Below are 13,573 nucleotides of genomic sequence, written 5' to 3' on the forward strand. Positions count from 1 at the left end.
GACATGAAGGAGTTCTACCAGCAAGAGCACATCCGACTTGATGTGTCTGCGGTAGCACATCCACAGTCCAATAGCCAAACTGAGCAAGCTAATCAGGTGATCTTGCATGGGATCAAGCCCCAGTTCTGGTTCCTTTGCAGCGCACTCGGGGTTATTGGGTCGAGGAGCTCCCCTCGGTGCTTTGGAGCATCAGGACTACGCCTAACAGATGCACTAATTACACACCCTTTTTGCTCGTCTATTGGGCAGAGGGTTCTTCCAAGCGATATAAGGCATGATTCTTCCCGAGTCACCACTTATGTGGAAGCAGGTGATGAGTAGGCGTGTCAGGATTCCTTTGTTGCATTAGAGGAAGAACGTGATTTGGCTGCAGCACGGTCAGCTATATATCAACAAGACCTGCATCGCTATCACAGTCGACATGTTAAGAGCCAGATTTTCCAAGAAGGCTACTTGGTGCTTTGATTGATTCAATATCACATGGGCTTGCACAAGCTATCACCTCCATGGGACGGACCTTTTGTCATCAGCAAAAGTCTTCATAATGGCTCTTATTATCTGATCAACCATCGTCTAGAGAAGCCAACCTTGGAGGAGGAGACAACCCGACCATGGAATATCGCCCACCTGCGTCCTTACTATACTTAGAGCCATTGGCTCGTTATCCATGTACAAAGTTTAGTATTTTGTACTATCTTTACTAAGAAAATAAAGCCGACACCCAAGAAATTTGGGGTCTGTGTCATTTCAGCCTATATAATGAGCATGAGCCTTAATTGTTTTTCTAAGCCGCCCAAGAGGATGAGTCTCCACCAAGGAGGTCATTCAAACATGAGCGTTATTAGTATCAAATAGGATGAGCCGCCACATTGCAATCATTCAAACATGGATGCTGATAAGCCAAGGAGGACCAGTTGCCATGACGCACGGTTCAAACGTAGGTGCCAATTTATGATCTTGAGAATCAAGCCAGCTTACCTGGGGGCTATTAGTTCCCATGTTGTTTAGTAGTAATAGCATTGTCTTCTGCAATGGTATGCTCGGGTTTTCCCTGATCATAGATCACTTGGGGGCTTCCAACTCATTGAGTTCAGCTTTCTTACCTTCTTGGCTTGCGAAAAATTACCGCTTTATAATGGTTATACTGGAATGTATGTCTTTGAAACTCGACCTATTGGCCACATGTACTCTTGGTGAGTCAATCCATTTTGGACCCTCACTTGTCAATGTTAAAACATCGAGGTGTTGAGTGACAGCCAGCGTATGGAGAATAGATAAACCATGGGTTCATAGAACGTGCTACATTGAAGTCTGACTTGAGCATGATACGCTAGTCCAAATTTTAAAGGTTATTGCGCAAACCTCTTAGGGTACGACTAGAGCCTTGCAAGCCTGTCTACCCGCCGTGACTCACTGAGCCGACTTATTTATTAGAATTCAATACCCTATATGGTGTTATGTTTTTTAGGCAAGGATTCAATATTCCTACCAGTTCATGCAAAGCATGGTGACTATGAAGTCATTTTTCTCATGAAGGGAAAATCCAAATTGCAAGGCAATAAAGCTTAGAAGGGAGGCTTATATTAAAAGGTAATGCCAAAATCTTCAACATCCATAAAGGCACCTAACAAATATTACATGGCCCAAGAAGGCCAAAGTTTTCTTTGCTATATCAACCCGGTGGCTAGTTTCTCCTCGTCAATAGCCTCTGGGTTAATCTTGGGGAGACATCTTGGTTAAGCCGCATCCGGGTTATCCTGTGTCGGGCCTTCGTGGTCTTGGATCCGGAAGTCGCCCGTGTCCCAGTTGCAATTGATTAAAGCATGGAATTCAGCTTCTTCCATCAAGATGGACCACAGATCAGCATCAGGGGCAAAGAGGTGCTTACGACGCTAAGGAGTAAGGTCCACTGGTGCAAATGTGGGAGGCGGCACACTTTGTTTCTCTCATTGTAGGTCGCGTGATACTTGGTTAAATCAAGACCTTTAGCAAGTTGACTCGCCGATGGACAAGTCGCCTTCACACAACTGGCGTAGTCTTCTTGAGTGAATTCTGATCCATCGTTCTTGTATTTAGGAAAGCTGCCTGATATCTCCTCCTGCTTGAGTTGTAGTGCATAAGCCAAGGATCAGCTCAGGGCAGTAATTAACCTTTAAGAGCAGCTACGAGCAGCTAATCTCTTCAATTCTTCTATCTACTCAGGCATGGTCGAGAGGTGCTTCAACATGTCACTAATGAACTTCACTGTCTCTTTGTCACCCATGACAGCTTGGATGGTGAACAAGCCGCCAGCGTGAAGTTGCTTTGTCAAGGTGTACAAAGCTTTCAGTTTCAGCCCACAGTCATCTTGAAGATTGGCAGATTGAGGGCCTGCAACATAAAGCTGATGAAAATAAGTCGCTCGACAGGTTCTATTCTCCATAAATGGTTGCAATTGACAATATTATATACAAAGTACTTACCAAACACAACATTGGTCATCTTGGACATATGTTGTTTAAGATCAGTTAACTCCTTAGTAGCCAGGTTCAGCTGACCCTCGGCGTCTTCAACATGTTTCAGCAAGGCGGCTTTGTCATCTTTGGCCGTCTCTTTGTATAACCTTTGCTCAGTCTTGAATTTCTCCAATTCTGCCAACGAGATCCAAAGTTTTTCCCCAGCTTTAGCTCTGGCATCTTGTTGCCGTGCTAGGATTTTCTTCATGCTACTCAGGTTGAGTCGACATGGCTCAAATATTCCTACACAATCACAACCAGATGGATGATTAGCTCAAGACTGAGCCGCCAATATGGAGTATAAAAGACTTATATTTTGCATATAAGATTGATATCAAGTCTCAAACAGATTGCAAGCAATATACTTGACACTTGGGGGCTAATGCATGTTAGTTTTCCTTCACATTATTTATAAAAATCCAGCTCATCTTCAAGAAGATGGCCTGACCCTTGGGGGCTACAGGTTGGAGTTTTCAAGTTAATATTGATAAGACCCGGCTCATCTTCAAGAAGATGACCCGACCCTTAGGGGCTATAGCTTGAAGTTTTCAAGTTAATATTGACAATACATGGCTCATCTTCAAGAAGATGATCCGGCTCTTGGGGGCTACAGATTGAAGTTTTCAAGTTAATATTGACAAGACCTAGCTCATCTTCAAGAAGATGACCCGGCCCTTGGGGCTACAGTTTGAAGTTTTCAAGTTAATATTGACAAGACTCGGCTCATCTTCAATAAGATAACCCGACCCTTCGGGGCTATAGGTTGAAGTTTTCAAGTTAATATTCACAAGCCCGACTCATCATCAAGAGGATTACCCGGCCCTTGGGAGCTACAGGTTGAAGTTTCACACAAATATCAACAAGACCTCTCTCATCTTCAAGAAGATGACCCGACCCTTGGGGGCTATAAGAGGATATATGGAATGAGTTATTGAAGAGAAAACATACCTTATATCTCTTCTTCAACGTATTAACCAGGCTGGCTTCCATATCCCGGCTCATGGAGAGGTGGCTCACATATCCATCATGCAATTCTTCAAAGTCAAGTTTCTCAATATTGGGAAGCTCAAGTTTAGATTTCCCTTTCTCCACTTAAGTTGTCGCACCCTTGGCAGTATGTTTAGCCAGCACGGTGAAGACGGGTGGTGTGTAACCCATCCCAGTTATGACAACTCTCTCTTCATCGGACACAACATCTTTGGTTGCCTCTGGAGGACTTGGCAGGTTAAGGTCAATTTTCTGACTAGCCTCCATGGCCCTATTTTCAACTTTTGTTGGGTCAACTTGGACACCAGCAAGATCGTCAATAATGTCAGCCGGCTCAACCGGAGCTTCACGGATAGCAATATCAATTTCCTCCTCTTCACGCGTTTCAGGATTGTGCGATGACCCGCCAGTTCTTGTTTTCTTGGCCTGAGCCCTGAAGGATAAAGGTTGAGATGTATACAATGGAGTATAAGTGCTGAGGCAAGCACTAGATATACAAATAAGGACTTACCCTGGGAGACGAACAAGAGGTGGCAATTTTGAAGCAGTCGAGTAACCCAATGAAGGTGGTGAGACCTATTAAGGTGAAACCCGGAAAGTTTGAGTGATCAATAAGTAGAATTTACTAATACGCCAAGAAGAGTTAGGGTGAAAGGCACCTCATTTTGGCGTTTACGACTGGTTGTTTTTCGGGAAAACACGCCATAAGATCGATTGAGGAACTACGGGTGTGGTGCTTTGGAATATAAATAGCCTTCTTCAAAAGGAAATCAGGATCCAAATAAGCATTCGAATGAGTCATAGGAGTTTTCCTACAAACCCGCCTTGGCGGTCTTGAGAACGAAATATCTGAGTCAGAAGAGATTGAAATTACCTCGACATCTTCGTCTTGGCTCTTAGCTTGATCCTCCTGACATTGAACAAAATACTTAGTACAGCACACGTCAAAATAAGGGTATAGATGAAATATTTACCTCTGATTGGTCTTCGGCAGTCTGTGACTAGCCCATAACAGAGGACACGTCAATAGCTGATTTGTTCTTCCTTTTATTCCTTGGGGTCGCTTTGACCTTCTTGACAGTCGATTCCACTGGTTTCCGCTTCTAGAAGGGCGAGTTTTTCTGCAGCAATGTTGACAAGAAAGTAAGTTCCAAAGGCGTAAAGGAAATATTAAGCAAGGCGAGTAATGGCTAAAGATATCTACCTCAGGAGCCGGGTTTTGGATACAGAATGGCTTCAATCCAGTCTTGGAACATATCTCTTTTAGCACGCCAAATAGCTTCTTCACAATGTTATTGATTTTATCAGAGTCAAGCATGACATTGGTGAAAGGTTGTGCATTGTTCAAGTCTTCATCATATTTGCATATCAAGGCGCCCTGGCGGCTCAAGGGCATAATCCGCCACTCCACCCAGCATCGGATCAAATCGATCTCGGTTAAACCATTGGTAGTTAAGGCCCTAAGCTTTGGCCATACAAAAGCAAGGGTGGCCTGCTCTTCGGCAGTCAGTGAGCCGGGAAGTTTACAGCCCATCGGAAGGTGCTCTTCTCTAAACCCTGGTAGGGGATTCTCGTTGGCGGGTGCAGTATTTTTGCAGTAAAACCAAGATTTTCCCGAGCCTTTAGGATGACTGTGCAGAGCAACAGCAGGAAAGCCACATTCTCGTCGGCTTTTAATTGTGACTCCACCAAGTTGTAAGCTAGGTCCATCAGCATATTCTGTCTGGCGGTTCAGGTGGAAGAATTCCCGAAACAAGAGAATAGTGGGCTCTATCTCCAAGTATGCTTCACAAAAAACTTGAAATTGGCATAAATTGTTGATTTAGTTGGGGCCCAAGTCTTGAGGAAGGAGGTTATAGAAGTGCAGGGCGTCTCGAAAGAACTTTGATCCACGGGGCGTAAAGCCTCGTTCAAGGTGATCGGTGAAAACCAAAACCTCTACTTCGACGGGTTGCGGACGTACTTCTCCAGCGGCGGCTCTCCATCCAATTTCCTCCTGAGGTGACAAGACTCCTAAGGTCATGCATTGCTGAATGGAGACGTCAAAGATTTCCAAAGGCTGCCAGTCGCATTTGGAAGGCTTTGACATAATGATAGGTTCAGGAAGGAAAAGAGCTGCACAAATAAGTTTCGTGGGTCATTTGAATGAACGGACTTGTGGGAAGAAGAAAAGGACTCGAGAAAGAAATAATAAGGCAATCTACGATATTAAAGTCACCCTAACATAAAGGCGGCTTAGCAAGATGGTGAGTTACAAGTCTATCAAAGAAACTGGTAAGAACGTAAAGGCGGCTTATGGAGGAACCATGATTTCAAATTCTAGTAAGTGTGGGACAAACAACTTTCTACCAAAGTGCACAAAAATATGGATCTACCAGTGGCTCAAAAACACAATAGCCCTAGATGATAGTAAAATATGGAGCAACAAAAGTTCATTATCGAATAAGTCTTGCGAAGCATCCAGGAAAAGTTATATGGGGAATAGGATTCCTACCTCTACTGCAACCTATCACTGGAAGAAGTTACATCGAAAAGCTAGGACAATCTACAATGGTGATGAACATCAGATGAACCCTCATGAAATCTACCGAGCTATAATAGACTACCTAGACAGATCTGGGATAAGAAAAAGAGCTTACCTAACGGTGTGGATGGTTGCGAAGAAGGCCCGTGATTTCAAGGAGAAGTTGCACGGCGAAGGGTTCCTGGATCAGATAGCCTGATGATGGAGGTTGCACGATGTCGGCGCGATGAAGGTTCGGGCTCAAGGAGGAAGAATAAGATCGGAGCAAGGTAAAAATATGAAAAGACGCCCTCACAAGTATTTATATGACAGAGCTGAAGTGAAAACAGTGGGCACGGGAATCCAGGAGGTGCAATAAATTTCGAAACTAATGGCACCTTGATTTTCAGGCTAAATAGATAAGCCAAAAGATCCGTTGGAATGACGCTACTAAGATCCCTACAATCTTGGGGCGGATGATGTCACTGACAAACAGAGCAGGAGCTTCATAGAATATTTGGAGCCAACATCTTTCTGCATTGGAAGACAAAACTTGGGTTGCATATGAGCCGCCAGGAGTAAAAGTAAAGGATTATTCAGGTCAATCTGGGGCCTAATGTTGGGGATATTATCGCCCCGTATGACCTGCCCTGAGAGGCCGGGTCAAGATGATGGCGGCTAAACGTTCATACTCAAGATGGGCCCTGACTTATGGAGCAGAAGCCTCAAGGCGGCTTACCAAAGAGATCGGTGGCAGCCCAAGACATGAAGAGGGAGAATCTAGGCCCACAAGGGAGAAGGAAGCCCATAGTTTCCTTAATTAAGGAGTAAGGCGAGTTAGAGACATAAGGGGTCACAGACCATAATGTGACCGAGACTCTTGTAAACCTAGGGTCTCGTCCTGAACATAAAGGCAAGTCTCTAGGGCTGGTAGACTTAAGTTACAGTCAATCGAGAGCTAGGTTAGCGAATATGCACCCTTGTAATCGATTTCATAATCAATACACACAAAGCAGGACGTACGCTTTTACCTCCATCGGAGGGGCCGAAACTGGGTAAACTCGTCTCTCATTCCTGATCAACCCCTTTGAGTCGCCACCTAGGTGTGATGGCTCCATCACTGAGTCCTTTCACAAGGACAACACAAACAGTAACCTTGAGCTATGAGAAGCGCCTTGTTGTGTACCACTTGGCCATCTTCATCTTGCTTGTTCCGAAACACTCATTTTGTACCAAAGAGGGTATGCTCATCGTTGGGCTTCTCCACCAGTGTCCATACTTCATTCCTCTCGAAGTTGTGTAGCTCTTCGTGCATGGCATTTACCCAATCCGGTTCTTCAAGTGCTTCTTCTACCTTCATTGTCTCAATGCTAGAGATAAATGAGTAATTCTCACTAAAGTTAGCTAAACGAGTTTTAGAGCAAGTGATTCTCCCGGTTTGTATGTCGCCGAGAATTTTCTCTACGGGATTATTCTTGTTAACTCTTGCTCGAACTCGTGGTAGCTTTTTCTTGTTGGATGGTGGAGCTTCCTCATCATAATCTTCTTTTTCATTGTTCTTGAGGGTGTCATCTTCTTGAGATAGTGGTGAAAAAGGTTGAGCTGGATCATCACGATGCACTTCTTCCTCCTCTTCATGTTCTCGTGTACGCTTGTGGATGCCTCCATGTCGTTTGGTGGTTTCCCTTGGCACGAGGTTGGAGTTTCCAATTGTGTTGATGAAGTACTTCCCTTCACCTCCTTGGGGCGTATCTTGCCGATGGACAAGTCTTGAATGGCTTACAAAGGGTCCTTATCTCCTACATCAATTGCAAATTGTTCGGCTTGCAAACCATTAGACTCATCAAACTTTACATCTACCATCTCTTCAACTTTTCGAGTGAAGTTGTTGTAGGCACGGTAAGTGTGAGAGTTTGATCCGTAACCAAGTAGGAAACCTTCATGAGATTTAGGAGCAAATTTAGAACTACGATGCTTATCAAGAATGTAGCACTTTGAGCTGAATACCCGAAAATATCCAACTTGGGCTTTGTTACCGGTGAGTAGCTCGTATGCCATTATTCTGAGAAGCTTGTGTAGGTAGGGTCGGTTTGCTAAATGACAAGTTGTTTCCACGGCTTCTGCCCATAAGTGTCTTGGCATCTTGTATTCGTCGAGCATCGTTCTAGCCATCTCTATGAGAGTCTGATTCTTCGTCTCAACAATTCCATTTTGTTGAGGTGTGTACGTAGACGAGAACTCATGTGTGATACCTTCTTCATCAAGAAACGTATCCACATTAGTGTTCTTGAACTCCAATCCGTTTTCGCTCCGAACTTTCTTGATCTTCACTTCAAACTTATTTTGGGATTTGCGAGTGAAGTTCTTGAAGATGTTTTGTACGTGTGACTTATCATCAAGAAATAATACCCACATACATTTGGAAAAATCATCAGCAATAACTAGACCAAGAGAATTTACATTGAGGCTCTTGTAAGCATTGGGACAAAAGAGATCCACGTGAAGCAGCTCGAGTGGTCTCCGAGTTGTCAAGATGTTCTTTGTGGGATGACTTCCACCCACTTGTTTTCCTTCTTGACAAGCACTACAAAGTCTATCTTTGTCAAATATAACATCTTTAAAACCAAGTACATGATCACCTTTGATAAGCTTGTCTAGATTACCAATATTGTGACTGCCCGAGACCGACTCTCCAAAAGATTCCCTTTTTAGTCCGCTCTCGTCGTGTGATTCGTTTGGTTGTCACATTCATCATCGCATCATTCGCATCGTCCACATTGCATCGGCTCTCCGTTGTCGCCAGTTTCAAAAAATGGCATCCGTTATTAGCTGTCGGTTCTCTCCATTTCGTCGTTATCCGTTTCGAGTCCAAGAACACACGCACGCGCCCCCGACATCGTTATTATATTTGTTTCTAAAAGTGTGTATAAAAAATTCTCGGATTGGGTTGCAACTTAGCGTGCGGTCTTATTTTAATATAGGCAGGCCGCCTGCCAATTTTTGTTGCAATCGGAGTCCGTATGATACCCAAACGGTCGACCATAGCGGCACCGTCGTCGGTTTATCGTCGAACATTTTTTGGGGTTTAAATTCTCATTGCCGGGCTGCCAAACTTCCCTCTCATCCCCTCCTAACCTAATATACACAGCCCAGCTAGCCTAAGCTCACATTCGAGGTCGTCCGATCACGATCGTGTGGTCGAAATCGGAGCTAAAATCCCTCTCGTAGCCATCCCTACGTATAAATAGACTCTCCCTCATCCAAATCGGGTAAACCCTAACTGTTCCTCGCATTCCGTGCCAAAAACACTAGCCAGCCTCCTCCCTCTCAGCCACCGGGACCACGAGGCCGAGATCCGGCCCACTCGGGCCTGGATCGGGTCATCACAGGCAGGCCCTCGCCCCGCAGCTCCCGAGCCTCCCCGCACCTGCCCCGTCGCCTCCAGGACGCGGCCCCCCGCAGCCACCGCCAGCCGCCGTTGTTGCACCATGCCAGAGCCCTGCTGGAGCCGCCCCGTGCCATCGCCCTTCACTCGCTGGAGTAGCACCGGCGGAATCAGCCTGCCCCGCGCTGTCCAAGCCCTCGCCCGCAGCCGACCCCGATCTGTGCCTTGTCCGCTGCCTCAAGACCCACCCAGCCGGATCCGGCCAAATGCGATCCGGGAGAGCCATCCCTGACCACCACTGTCCGAGACCTCGCCGATGTGCGCTCCACCGCAGCGGGCGTTGGTTGTCACCAACCCAAGCCCTCTGCCTGAGTAGAGGCACAAGCGAGACGAGACACTCCTGCACCCTCTCGCGTGGGCCGGCCTTCCTGCCCGAGGCCCAGCAACGAGCCCGCGAACCAGCCCAGTTGGTCCAGTCACTAGCCAGCCCGACCGCCAGGCTTGCCTCCTCTCCTCCCAGATCCGGCCCAGCCGGCCCAAGGTGAGCCACCCCGGCAACCCCACTATCTTGCGCCATGTGCAAATTATAGTATGCTGCACCCGTGGTCAGATTCGGCCTGTAGCAGATTCGGCCTGAATATGTTTTTTTTTCTAGTTCTCCGATTTTAGCGAATTACCTATGAATTTTAGGAAAAACATTGATTTGGAAACGCCCGTAGTTTTTAAACCGTGCGTCGGATCGCAATGAATTATGTGTGTAAAACATGTAGAATTTCTCGTAGAATAATAGTTTCCAACAATATTGCATAATTAAAACTGTTTAACCTTGCTGTTTGCCTCATTTTGCGTGATTCCATGCTAGAAACGGTTTTATTCGTAACTAGTGATCCATAGCTCCGTTAGAGATGATCCACATATGTAAATCAACTAGAACGATGCGTAGAATCACATGCTTCACTTGTTTTGCTGTTTAACAAATATAAAATGTGATTAGGACACATCTAGACAGATTTTGAAGTTAACGTGTGGGGTCGTTTCAGAGATTCTATATGTCGTTTTCGGCCCCATTTAAAATGGCTAGATAGGTAGCTTATTTCCGCTTAACCCCTTGCCATGTTTAACAACATTTAATATTGCTGTGTAAATAATTGGAGTAAAATAAATAGCTTAATGTGCAGTTCCGTCAATATGCAACTCGTTGCATATTGAGCTTCACTTAATGTGTAGTGTTTGCGTGATGTGAATTACCATGCCTTGCCTTGCATAATTGAAACCGATCATGCATCATATGTGTTGTGCATCCTATCGTGCATGTGACGTGGTGAATATCGTGTGTTGATTCTTGTTTCTGGGTTGCTTCATCAAGATAGAGTTCCGTAAGCATGTCGGAATGTGAGGATCCGTTCGACTACGTCGATTCATCTGCTTCACGGAGTCATTCTACTTCCAAGCGGGATCTCACGCAAGATGACAATTTCCCTAGATACCATTACTATCATTGCCATGCTAGTTGTTCTGTTTCTATCGCTATGTCTCGTTGCCTACCACGTGTTAAATATCATCCTCTCAACATTGCCATGAAAACCTCAAACCTGTTCACAACCTAGCAAACCACTGATTGGCTATGTTACCGCTTGCTTAGCCATGTGTGAGCGTTGCTAGTTGCAGGTGCAGTTGCTTCCATGTGATAACATGAGATTCTTCTTATATCACCTTATAATTGCTAATTAATTAAATGAACCTATATACTTGGTAAAAGGTGGAAGGCTCGGCCTTTCTAGCCTGGTGTTTTGTTCCACCTTTGCCCCCTTAGTTTCGGCTACCGATGTTATATTCCATAATTGAGCGCTCCTAACATGATCGGGTTGTTATGGGGAACCCCTTGATAATTCATTTTAGATTAAGACTGGTCTGGGAAGACCCAACTTTGGTACTACATTTGCGAAATATCCTAATGAAAATGTATAGGGACTTGTGGACCCCGTGGATAATTAATCAATCCCCGGGCTAGTGCTCTGCATGAGTGTTGGTCCAAACTAGGGGATGTCCGACGCCCCCTAGTCACCCGGGGTTTCAGCCAACCCGACGTCTTGCCCATTCGGTCATGCCCGGAGAACGAGATATGCGGCTCCTATCGGGACTGTCGGCACGCCGGGCGGTCTTGCTGGATTAGTTTTACCTTTTACGAATATCTTGTGCATCGGGATTCCGGTGATACTTTGGGTTCTCTCATAGTTGAGGTTCTCCAATAAGGAATACGAAAAAGTCACGAGTGTCATGATCAAGGCTTTCTATGCGTCTTGTGGTAATTTATGATGGACTAGTTGGAGCACCCCTCGGGGTTAAACCTTTCGGAAGCCGTGCCCACGGTTATGTGGTAACGTGGAAACTTTGTTTAATATATAGTTCTAGATGACCTGAAGTAACTTAATTAAAACTTGCCAGCTCAGTGCGTAACCGTGATTGTCTCTCTCGTGATCTCCTTCTCCGATTGAGGACACGATGGGGTCATGTTTTACGTAAGTAGGTGTTCAGGAGCGTTCATTTGATCATTATTAGTTGACGTCCGATATGCGTAGATCACCCCCCCCCCCTCTATTATTCTTGTACTTGTAAGTTAGCCATCTAAAATAAATGCTTAGTCGCTTGCTGCAGCCTCACCACTTAATCATACCTTACCCATTAATCTTTGCTAGTCTTGATACCTCTGGAACAGAGATTGGTGAGTCCCTTGTGGCTCATAGATTACAACAACGCCAGTTGCAGGTGTAGGTAAAGAGTTAGTTTGACGTGCGCGCGCTGATTGTGCTATTTAGAGTTTCTTCTTCTTCGTCGTCGATCTAGGATGGGTTCCACGCATCAGCCTGGGATAGCAAGGATGGATGTTGTTATTTTATCGTTTGTTTTTGTCCGTAGTCGTACCCTGCTCTTATCCATGATGATTGTATGTATTGTACTGATGTGACTCTGATGTAGCTTGTGGTGAGTGTAAGCCAATTCCATATACTCACATTTTCAGTACATGTACTTGTAACGATATCCATTCTTGCAAAATGACCAGATGCGCTTCTATCCCTGTCGAGGTCCTCGCGCCAAAATAAGGATAGGATCGCATCTTGGTCGTTACAAGTTGGTATCAGAGCAGTACCGACCTAGGAGCCCCCTTGATTAATCGAATTTGGCTGAGTCGAGTCTAGTGGAAAACTGCTTTGAGTCTAGTTATATATCGGAGAGTAGGATTCTTTTTTCTCCTCTTCTATTCTCTGGTGTGGAATCTTGACATAATTATTTTAATTCTACTCCTCTTCTCACTCAATTTTTTTAGGATCACGCGGATATTTTGGAATCTATATGATGTCGATGTGACGGAATTCTGACTTGCTTCCTCCTGTTGTGTTGATTTTATTCCGGGGAGTTAATATCCAAGGGATTCTTGAGCACATCGTTATCATTCAGATTTCTTAGTATCTCAGGACAGAGGATGTTCGAAATTGCTTCAATACTGCTAGTGGCGAGATAACCCCGACATCCCCAGTACTTGTGCACAGAGTTCGGAAGTATCGCCATACTTAGTATCGTTGTGATTACGAGGGTTTGAGATAGACGAGGTTCTGATATTCTGGTTATGTGTTGATGGATGTGATACACTGGACAGGTTAGATGCTAGGAGTTGAGTGATGATTTTCACCTTGTATCCATGGACCCGATTGCATGACCAGAAATTTTGGGAGTTCTTAGGTGGGAATTCAAGTAGTTATTTATAGGACAATCTTCCAACAGATGCATGATGTGTGTTTGGGGTTCGACATCTAGTGGATTCATTTGTTCACGATCGTCTTACAATGGTTCTCGTTGTGTCTTAAAGAGTCCTTGTAGATTGCTACAACTCGGGGATGCTTCGTATGTCGTGTGCACTGCCTTGTACATGATGGCTACTGTAGGATAGAGCCCGTGCGAGCCTCATCAGCGAAAATATCGGACAGAACTCTCTCATGAATTTGTTCTGGCTTGTTTCGTAAGCCTCATCCTTTGTTTTGTTAGAGTATGGTAATTCGAGTTGCTTCGATGTCAAGTAGCGAATTCATACCTTTCGAAGAAGTGTTCTCATAATTTTATGGGAATGCAAATTCTTTTGCTCAATCAAGTTGTGTTTTCAATTCTTGTCAACCGGAGTCGTCATGTGAATTCTTTTTCAACCGGTGT

At 44.9% G+C, this 13,573-nt stretch overlaps 1 long non-coding RNA gene across 2 annotated transcripts; it reads right to left on the minus strand.

Annotated features, from left to right (window-relative positions):
- Positions 1–1,559: 1,559 nt before the first annotated feature.
- On the minus strand, positions 1,560–6,975 carry LOC123439788. Of its 2 annotated transcripts, none has more exons than XR_006630159.1 (8): positions 4,687–6,975; positions 4,457–4,585; positions 4,357–4,392; positions 4,142–4,239; positions 3,994–4,058; positions 3,444–3,915; positions 2,463–2,738; positions 1,560–2,383 (listed from the first exon to the last, which is right to left on the minus strand). It is a non-coding gene; the product is annotated as an uncharacterized LOC123439788 (long non-coding RNA). The 2 variants fall into 2 exon arrangements; XR_006630158.1 differs by having other exon boundaries at positions 4,457–4,603.
- Between the last annotated feature and the right edge of the window lie 6,598 nt (positions 6,976–13,573).

This window comes from Hordeum vulgare, chromosome 3H (genome assembly GCF_904849725.1).
Source record: "Hordeum vulgare subsp. vulgare chromosome 3H, MorexV3_pseudomolecules_assembly, whole genome shotgun sequence".
NCBI classification, from domain to species: Eukaryota; Viridiplantae; Streptophyta; class Magnoliopsida; order Poales; family Poaceae; genus Hordeum; species Hordeum vulgare.